Raw genomic sequence first — 10,722 nt, 5'->3', positions numbered from 1 at the left:
TTGTTATTAGATACAACCTTTATCTGAATTGATGTCAGGTCAATTCTGAAACTCAGTGAAATGCTGCCTAGTTCTGTCCCACCCTCATGGTCATTGCCAAGTGTGAGTCTTATTACTGCAGCCACTGGCTCAGCCTGTCTCTCCCCAAGGGCCTTCCTCTTTTCCACTAACTCTCAACTTGACCAGGCCTGACGTCCTGTCCAAGGGCTAGTCCCTCCTGATAAAGTATCCAAAGTATATGAGATGAAGTCTCACCATTCTTGCCTTAGAGGTGTGGTCTGGCTACACTTCTTTCCAAGACAAATATACCTGTTTTTCTGACAGTCCGTGGTACATTTACTATTCTTTCCCTAAAGTTCTGTCTCCCTTTATCCTCTAGATCTCAAAGGATTTTCATGTCTGCTGTCTCAACAATGAAGACAAATACTTTTTCTTTTTTAAAATTAATTTTAATGAAAGTTTAGAGAGACTTAGGGTTTCCAGTCATTCATTGTTGCACTTTTCTCCCAGCCAGCCCCTCCCCCAATTCACTCTTCTCTTTGAAAAGTAAAAGAAAAACTCTTTTATTGTTATGCAGTCCCTCCCCCAAAGTCCACTGCACTGTGCAGCCTTCATTCTGGACTCCTGTCATGACAGTAATACCTAATTATATATCCCTTTTAAACAGTTCTCTCCCTCATCTGTTTCAATGCATCATTCCTCCCTCCTTCTCTGTCTTCCCTCAACCCCAATGTCAGTCCCGTTTTACAATAGTGGCCCTATGCAATATTTGTCCTTTTGTGACTGAGATATTTCACTCAGCATAATGTCCTCTAGGGTCATCCACTTTGAATAATATTTCATAACAAATATTTTATGGGCCATAAATACACAGGCTATATACAGGCTAGCACAATTATCACCAATAAAGAGGCCACGCCACCCTTTGGCCTAGTAGCTACGTGGCACCCACCCCACAGTATCTGAATTCACAAGACCACTCGTTGGGTTTGTTATATGCTCCAGGGGAGTGCTTCATTAAGCTATATAGAAATTAAGAAAAACATAATTAGGATTCATCTTCATGTAGACATACAGCTCTGGTGACATAGACCATAGTCAGTTGCATTGCCAACCCAAATACCATGATTCTCCAGCAGTTCAAATCCACCCCCCCCGCTGCTCTGAAGAAAGATGGGCATTCTCTTCCTGTTAAAAGTCATGGCCTTGGAAATTCAATGGAGAGCCCCTCTGAATTGGAGCCAACTCAACTGCAGTTAGGTTGAATTATATACACACATAGGGATGGAAACTGTGCAGATGCACACAAGTATATGCAGATGCATACACATGTATGTCTGTGTGAATGTAAAAACCCTTTTCTCCAGTGGTATGCTGAAGCTTGGAGTGCTAACGGCATAGTTCCTGAGGAGTTGCACGGCTAACCCAAAGGTTCCCCCTCGCTAGCAATTGGATTCTCCCAGCAGCTCTGCAGGAGAAAGATGGTGAATCTCCTCTGTAATGTACAGCCCTTACAGTCCAAACAGATTGTGATTCCCCTCTACAATGTATAGCCTTTGCAAACCAAACAGAGGTTCCGCTATGAGACCATTGCCTCTTGGCATTGATGTGTTTTTTAAGATGCCAATGCCAGTTCCTGTCAGTTCATGAGAAAAGGCTTTCTGTACCACTTCCCAAATCCATCTTCAGTAACATTGTAGCTTGTTTACACCTTGGGAATCAGCAAAAACCATAGAGCAGGGCGTTCTCCACCCTACCAAAGCACCTAGCAGCACACCATGTGTTTCTCTCCTCTCTCTCCCTCCCTCTCTCTTTTCCTCGCCCTCTCCATCTCCCTTTCCCCTCTCTCCACTCTCTTCCTTCTCTCCCTCCTTTCTCTCCTCTCTTCTCTCTTCCTCTCCCTCTCCATCTTCCTCTCTCTCTCCCTTTCTATATCTCTCCCTCCCTCTCTCATATATAAACATAGAATAAAGACACAAATCTCTCTTCTTGCCCTAGAAAAAGATAACTGTGTTGATAAGAGCTTTCTAATCCCTTAGTAGCTACTTGAACCAAGTGAAAATGTCCTGATAGCACCTTTTAGTCAGTGTTGAGAATCAATTCTTAATTCCCTGAAACCTTTTCTTTTTCTGATTCTTCCTTGGCATCTGAACCATTGCCAAAGCCCCTTGCTTTTGCGAACCTTTCTATGGGTATAGCTTGTGACCATGTAATTTGCCATTCTAACCTGGTCACTTCCAAGACTGAAAGAAGGTGCTAATTACTTCGAGACAATAAGCACAAGCTGGAGAAGGTATGTACTTTCACATACATGGCAATCATTAAAGCCATAAACTGACCCTATAAGCCAACACAAAGTCTTGTGTCCCTCAAGACAGGTGATACCCCAAAACTGACCTCACTTCAGACTGGGACTCCTGTTGGCTGATGGCCAAGTCCAACACCAAAGCTCCAGGTGCCAATTCAATCAAGGTAAAGCCTGCAGCACGATTAACTAAAAACCCCTAAACTCACACTGGAAGCAGTGGCTCATTGCCAGCCCCAGCTCATGTGGGAATGGCAGCTATTTATGCAGAGGCAATTGGTGGGGAGGTGTAGCCTTCAAATCCAATCCTTGAGGTACAACAACCTGATACCCACTGAGCGGATTACACTGATGTCTTCATGCTTAAAAAGATCAACACCGTCTTGACTTCCGTTTGCTAAGGAGAGGACATTTCTCCCAGAACATCAACCCCACTGTTCCAAAAGTAGTGGTGAAAGCCCCCTTGGCAAGATTTAGATCTTAAATCTTTGTAGCAAACCTTTGAAGGAGATACTACTGTTTATAGCAAAGGGAATGGGGCAGGCTCCCTGAACTGAAGTGAGTCCAAGTTCACATATGTGCATCAATACGTGGCAGAATTTAAGCTCAAGTCCACTTTTCTGAGGTGTCCACGAGTGGTGCATATGGTTAAGAGGATTTAGAGAGTGAGTCTGGGAGGGGATTTTAATCCCATCTCTTCCCCAGCACAGGGCTATAAATGGGAAGGGTGAAGGTACAAAGTTTGAACCTACCCAGAGGTGCTTTAGAAGAAATGCCTGCTTCTGAAAGGTCAAACATGCAGAGTCTATAGCAGATGGTTTACTGTGTGCACATAAAGTTGTCAAGAATCACACTTTGCTTAATGGCATCTGGTTTGGTTCTGATCTATTTGGACTCAAATCCACATAACCTGCAATGTTGTCTCCTTCCCTAGTTAGAGGTGGTGGTGGGGGAAGGGAGAGAAAAACCCAAAACAAACCCACAACATATTAAAGAGGTAGACATGAGGATTCTAACCTACATAGCAAGATAATAGAATTTCTAGTCTTTCTCCTTCAACATCCATATAACAACACGCAGTCTACACAGCAACCTTCCGTAGGCTCTGTTTTCTGTCATACCCACAGACTTTCTGGAAACAGATTCAAAATAGACTTGGGCAGTTTGCCTCGATGGGGGGATTGACTCCAGGGGACCTTACTGATCCCCAGAATGCTTTTCTTGAGTTATTTCCTGGATTATGAGGCAGAGGTAAAGTCACTAAATTTTAAGCGCTCACTTGTACTCCAGCTCAGTGTGCTGCTTCAAAGTGATCGCTCTGAATGCGAGGAGCTGATTTACAGAGCACATATTTGCTGGTTGACGAATAGCTTCTTTGTGCCCCATAATGAAAGAACAGACCCTACTGTTCCTTTCAAAGACCCTTCTGTCTTGGAGTTAAGGCCTCATTTGTAGCCACCAGGCTTTTAGGGAGCCCTGTGTGGTGGGGAAGAAATGAGATTGAAATCCCCTCTCAGACTTGACTTCTCTGGACCCTTGGAGAAGATGAGAGCCACCATTTATGGGGCAGACTTGTATGGTAGTTGGTACTGCTGGTTCCTCACAGCAACATTATCATACAAGGAAGGTACTATGAGTACTGTTATTTAGCTAATGGAACAAGTCATGTGATTTAACCAAGACCCCACAGGTTATTAGGTCTGACAGGCATCCATACCTTTCCACTATTTCTTGCCCCCTCGCTGTATGATGGGGGAAATGACATCATACTGAGAGAAGTGAGAGGTAAGAGAAGATACTCAACACAATGGATTGATAACCGGGACTGTAACAATGGGCTTAAGCATGCCTCGGGTTGGAGGGATGGTGTAGGATGGGGCAAGGGTCAGATCTGTTGTTCATAGAATTGCTGTGAGTCAGAGAGCTCTGTTGGCCTAGTGGATAGAAATTTATTCTACTAAGCCTAAGGTGGGTGATTTTAATCTGCGTCTACTAAGCCTAAGGTGGGTGATTTTAATCTGCGGCCCTCAGGCTTGATTTTAATTGCTTTTGTTCAGACATTCTTATAAGTGTTACAGCACTGGTCTGTCCGTTTGCTGTACAGCGATAACTTGTGGTTGCTGTGATGCTAAACACTGTGACACTGAAGTGCCAAATGTCATAATGGTTACCCATGGTGGACGGTGTTTGGTGGAGCTCCCCAATTAAGATAAGCTTGGAAGCAGGAGTGGCATCCACCTCTGAAACAGCTTGCCTCCAGAAACTCTGTGAACTTTGAGAAATGATGGAAACTATACAAGTGTCCATGTGTTTTGTTCGTAGGGTGGCTATGAGTTGTCTACAACTCGATGGCACTCAACAACAACCACCTATAATGGTGAAATCAGCTCACCCGGTGAGCTAATGAAGAAACCCTCGAATGTTGCAGTATGTAGCATCTTAGACTGCCACTGTTTGAAAGGTCGTTTGTTCAAATCAACCAGCTGCTATTTGGGAGACACATGGACAGTCCACTCTGGTAAAGATTTACTGCCTCAACACACCAGAGGAGGGTCGCTAGAAGGAGGACTCAACTTGCAGGTGGTGGGCTTGGTTTTGTTTTCATTGTTGTGCTGTTAACCAATAGGCTGCATCTCAAATCCATCAGCTGCTGCTGCAGAGAAAGATGGATGATCTTCTCCGAAGCGATACATGTTGGTGTTATGTGCCGTCAAGTCGCTTGTGACTCATAGCGACCCTATGTACAACAGCCCTAAATCCTGCTCTATCCTGTGCCAATCGCACTGTCTCTGACACATCCATCCCGATTATCCCAGTCACTGAATCAATCCACCTCATAGAGGGGGCTTTCCCCTCCTGCTCTGTCCCTTCACCCTCCCAAACAGGATGTCCCTCTCCAAGGACTGATCCCTCCTTGTAACATGTCCAAAGTATGTCAGATGAAGCCACAGAATCCTTGCCTCCAAGGAGCAGCCTGCTTTAATCCTCTCCAGGATGAATCTGTTTTCTTAGCAGTCCATGGTATTCTCAATACTCTTCTCCAGCACCACAGCTCAAAGGCATCAATTCTCCTTCTAACCTCCCTAGTCATTGTCCAACTCTCTGATGCATAACAAGTGATTGCAAACATAGGCTTGGAAAACCCAGTGGAAAGTCAGCTATGAATTGACTCTGACTTGACGGCAATAAGATTTGAATATACCTTCACATCTCCATATGGTTACCTTTTTAATACTAAGGATTTACTGACATTTATAAAACATTGCCTTCCATATGCATCCTATAAGCTTTCAGACCCACAGTGATAGGGTTACCATTATCTTTGTTTTTATCATTTTAACAAAAATGTTCTGACTTATTGTCCTTAGTTTCAAGAGAGGATCATGGATACTTGAGAAGAGTTAATAGTGGACCACAAAAATGCACCGCTTCTGACTGTGAGCATTTGGGGGCCTTGGTCACTGGTTTGTTCCAACACATAGAGTAGTCTTGAAAGAAACTGGATCCGTTCTAGGATGGTATTTCCCAAAATGTGGAACCATCTCATCAGTGGAAGTGGGGACAGAATATGATTGACAAGGTCCCTCAGGGCAACACTCCCCAGCAATTCCTGGTAAATTAACACAGCAAATGCAGGAAAAGAAGATGATGGGTTGCACAGGGACATCAGAATCATGTCACTGTGCTCGTTCTGCATTTCAAATATCTGTTGATAATTTGGTGACCACTCCTACACATATGTACAGACTGCATTCAGGTCATTTACAATTAACACCAGAAGAGTAAATGTTGTTACATGCCATCGAGTCGTTTGTGACTCATAGTGACCCTATGTACAAGAGCTCTAAACTCCGTTCTGTCCTGTGCCAACCTCGCCATCTCAAACACACTTATTTCCACCACTCCAGTCACAGAATTGATCCATCTCATTGAGCGTCTTCCTATCCCTTGGTGCCCCTCCACTCTGCCAAACATGATGTCCCTCTCCATGGACCAGTCCCTCCTTGCAACATGTCCAAAGTATGTCAGACGAAGCTTCAGCGTCCTTGACTCCAAGGAGCATTCTGGCTTCACCCTCTCCATGTCAAACCTGTTTGTTCCCCTAGCAGTCCATGGTATATTCAACACTCTTCTCCAGCACTACAACTCAAAGGCATCAATTCTCTTTCTATCATCCCTATTCGCTGTTCAACTCTCCAATGCATAGCATGTAACTGCAAAGACTATAGCCTGCATCAGGCTCACCTTAGTCTCCAGCCTGATGTCGTTGCACTTCAGTACTCTTGAGAGGTCCCTCACAGCTGACTTTCCCAAAGCAATTAGTCTCCTGATTTCCTGGCTTCTGTTACCAAGAGTGTTGACTGTGGAACCAAGTAATCTAAAACTGTTAACTGTCTCAATCTCTTCACCATCTATACTGATGCTGCCAATTGGCCCAGTGGTGAGAATCTTTGTTTTCTTGATATTGAGCTTCAATCCATATTGAAGAGTGCAGTCCTTGACCTTCTGCAGCAAGCGCTTCAGATCCTCCTAAGTTTCAGCAAGCAGGGTTGTATCATCTGCCTAACGCAGGTTGTTGATGACTCTTCCACCAATCCTGATGCCACATTCCTCCTCGTACAGTCCAATGTCTCAGATGATCTGTTCTGCATACAGATTGAAAAGGTATGGAAACAGAATATATCCCTGGCAAACTCCCTTCTTGATTTTGAACCATGTAGTATCTTCTTGTTCTGTTCTGGTCCAAGTATAGGTTTCACATTAGCACAATCAAATGTTCTGGGATTCCCATTCTTCTCAGAGTCAGCCACAGCTTTTTGTGATCCACACAGTCAAAAGCCTTTGCATAGTCAATAAAGCACAGATAGACATTCTTCTGGTATTCTTTATTTTCTGCCAAGATCCGTCTAACATTAGCTATAATATCCCTCGTACCATGACCTCTTCTAAATCCAGCCTGCACATCTGGCAGTTCTCGGTTGACAAGGTAAATTGACTTTGGTGCAAATTCACATTTTCTCTGACTGCTCTTTTTCAAACTTGGAAAAGTTTTCAATTACAAGAGTTGCAAGATAATACAAAACACTGACATATACCCTTCATGAAGAAGTCCTCATGGCACAGTGGTTAAGCGCTTGGCTTTTAACTAAAAAGGTCAACAGTTCAAACCCATCAGCTGCTCCAAGGGAAAAGACATGACAGAGTCTGCTTCTGGGAAGGTTCCAGCCTTGGAAACTCCCTGGATACAGTTTTACCCCGTCCTTTTCAGCTCGCTGTGAGACAGAATCAACTTGAAGCACTGGGGCTTGGGTACCCCCTTCAGCCAGCTCCACCTGTTGGAGCATTTGACATTTATGCTTCAGCTCTTCATATATTTTCCCGGCAATATTTGAAACTTAAATGTAAACGTTGTTGTTATGTGCTGCAGTCAGAACCAACCCATCGCTGACCCTCCAGAGGGTTTTCAGAGGGAGTAAATTGGAGGGAAACTGCTTGTACCTTCTCCCACGGAGCAGCTGGTGGATTCGAACCACGTGTATTTGAGATTACAGTACAGCTTCTTAGCCCTAGGCCATCAGAACTCATCTAACTAGTATGTATTCCCTAAGCAAAGACAAATAAATTCAGGAAATTGTATTCTGATAGAATTCTATCATCTCAATGATTTGTGTTTTATTTTTCCCTTTATCCTAATGATGTCTCCAAATCAGTTGCCCTCCCCTCCTTTTGACACCCCACGTTAATATCAGGACTCTGTCCAAGATCACAAATAGCAGTTGCCATGTCCCTGATCTCTTATCAATTCCTTGACTTCTTTTCCTGGAACTGATATCTTCCGTGGCCATGATATTTTTGAAACCTGTAGGCCATTAAACTAACTTTTATTAAATGTATTTTATTGAGCTTTAATTAAAGACATTGATGTCCTGAATGAGAAACAGACAAAAACTCAAAGGACAATGAAGAAAGTAGGCATATAATGTGTATATGACTTTTTGGGTTCATTCATATTACATAGCAGACTATGACATAAAATATTAGGGTTGTGGGCATTGATGAAGCCAGAACTCAGAAAGCCCATCATTAATACGTGCATTTTGCTGATACGGTCCGGTAGATGGACTTTAAAAAAAAAATCCTGCTTGGTAGTTACCATAGTGTGTCATGATATTAGTGTCATAACATTAACATTAACCCAGTTAGTTGCTTCATCACAAGGCAGTGAAAGTGATCATTTTCTACCTCCTGAAAAAGTTGTAGCACTCTCATTCATTTATTAAGATTTGTTGTTTTTCACTATCTGATGTGTCTGTTAGGATGAAGGTGTATTACAAGTGGTTATAAATGTGAACTTACTTTTTTAAAAAAAAAATTCAATTCCTCACATCTACTAAGAACAGGATAAATCAAAAAGCAATGCAGAAACTCTTACCTCTCCCCGACTTCATTATGTATGAGCCCACTTAGCTAGTGCATTAATATTTCAACATCAAATCTCTACCCCTTCAAAGATTATTTAGTGCTCAGGTAGAACTGAGCGGCTTGGTTTCCTGTTCCTTGAATACGGAGATCAATATTTAATATTCAGAACTTTAGAAGAGCAGGAAAGTCTTCCACTAGGTGAGAGGAACTTGCCTGACCCTACTAACAGCAACAGCCGTGCAGTGAATGGGCAGACAGCCCTTGCTGTGTGTACAGTGCTTGGCAAGCTGACTTTACACCAAAAGCTCCACTCCTAAGTCTGCTGGTTCTCAGCAGGCTGGTCACTCCAATATCTCCAAATACTCAGTATTTGGAGTATACTCATGAGTATACTTTGGAGTATACATCTACACGAGTACTGTCTCAGACCCCAAACACTGTTGTGGATTCAGAACCGACTCATAGCAGGCTCTCTACTGGATTGCCAACGCGCTAAACCGTGTGGGAGGATTTTGCCCGTCTTTATCCCTCAGGGTCGCTGGTGGATTTGCACCACAAGAGGGACTCAGTGTTTTGGAGAAAGTAGCAGTGCAACTTCCAGGCCACAGAACTCCTCCTATTCCATTTAGCGAGTCTTAAACAAAGATGCCATGCATCTGAGAGCTAGACTGTGAATAAGGATGACAGAAGAAGAATCAATGCCTTTGGGCAGCTGCAGTGTTGAAAAAGAAAACTGAATATACCATGGACTTCCAGAAGAACAAGCAGATACATCTTGAAGAAGATGCAGCCAGAGTACTTTGCTTCTCAGAGGCAAAGATGATATAGCGTCATCTCATATACTTCAGGCATGTTACTAGGAAAGATGTGGAGAGGGGCATCATGCTTGGAAAGGTGGAGGGACGACAAAGGAGAGCTTCAACCAGATGCATTGCCCCCGACCAGATGGATTGACACAGTAACTGCTGCAGTGGGCTCTAGTGTGTCAGAGATTGTGCGGGGATAGGACAGGGTTCAGCTTTGTTGTTCATACGGTGGCTCTGAGTTGTTCTCGATTTGATGGCACTTAACAACAATAAAGGATCATTCTCATCTTGGTCATGTCACAAACTAGGGATATCTTTTTTTTAATTATTTGTATACCACCAGCCCACTGCCATAGTATTGATTGTAAGTCATGATAACCTTCTATTGGGCTTCCAAGGCTGTAATTCTTAGGGGAGGAGATTGTCCATCTGGATTTGAACCCTCAACCTTTTGGTTTGCAACCCAACACACAAAATCTACTTGTATCACCAAGAATCCGGATCCGCTGCTGCCAAGTTCATGTTTATTCCTAGAAACTTTATGGGACAAAGTAGAACTGCCTCATATGATTCCCAAGGTTGTAAATCTTCACTGAAGCAGACTGTTTTCTGTTACCCACAGAGACAGAGAGACTCAAACTGCTAACCTTTCTGTTAGAAGCTCAGTGCTCAATCCACCATGCCATCAGACAGCCAAAGCTCCAGGCCTTCCTAGAATGTTAATAACCCTGAAAACCCCAAACTCTATGGCTCTAAAGCCATCATGTTTTCCATAACCTGCACAGCTGCCTAGAGGCTCCAATAAATACAAGAGTGAAGACCTGCTTCTGAAGGAGTCAGAGCGATAATAGAATAAGGCTGGTCATTGTGTAATCTGTCTTTGTCTTTAACTAATGCTTCTCAAAATTTAATGTGCATATGAATCACTGAGGAGGATCTCATTAATACTTGATTCAGCAGGTCCAGAGTAAGGAGAGAATTTCTGCATTTCTAACACCTCCTCCTGGGGTGCAGAGGCTGCTGGTCCTTTTATTATTAGGTGCCCTCACATTGCCTCCTGACTCATTTATACCCATTCTGCCAACCAAACGAAGCCCTGCCAGGTCCTGTGCCATCCTCACAATCTCCATTGAAGCTGTCACTGTATCAGTTCACCTGGTGGAGGGTCTCTCCCTTCACTGATATTTC

This window comes from Elephantulus edwardii, unplaced genomic scaffold, assembly GCF_000299155.1.
Source record: "Elephantulus edwardii isolate Elephantulus edwardi_28Jun2011 unplaced genomic scaffold, EleEdw1.0 scaffold00321, whole genome shotgun sequence".
NCBI lineage: Eukaryota > Metazoa > Chordata > Mammalia > Macroscelidea > Macroscelididae > Elephantulus > Elephantulus edwardii.
The sequence above is the reverse complement of the archived record's forward strand: the minus strand, read 5'-3'. Positions refer to the sequence as shown.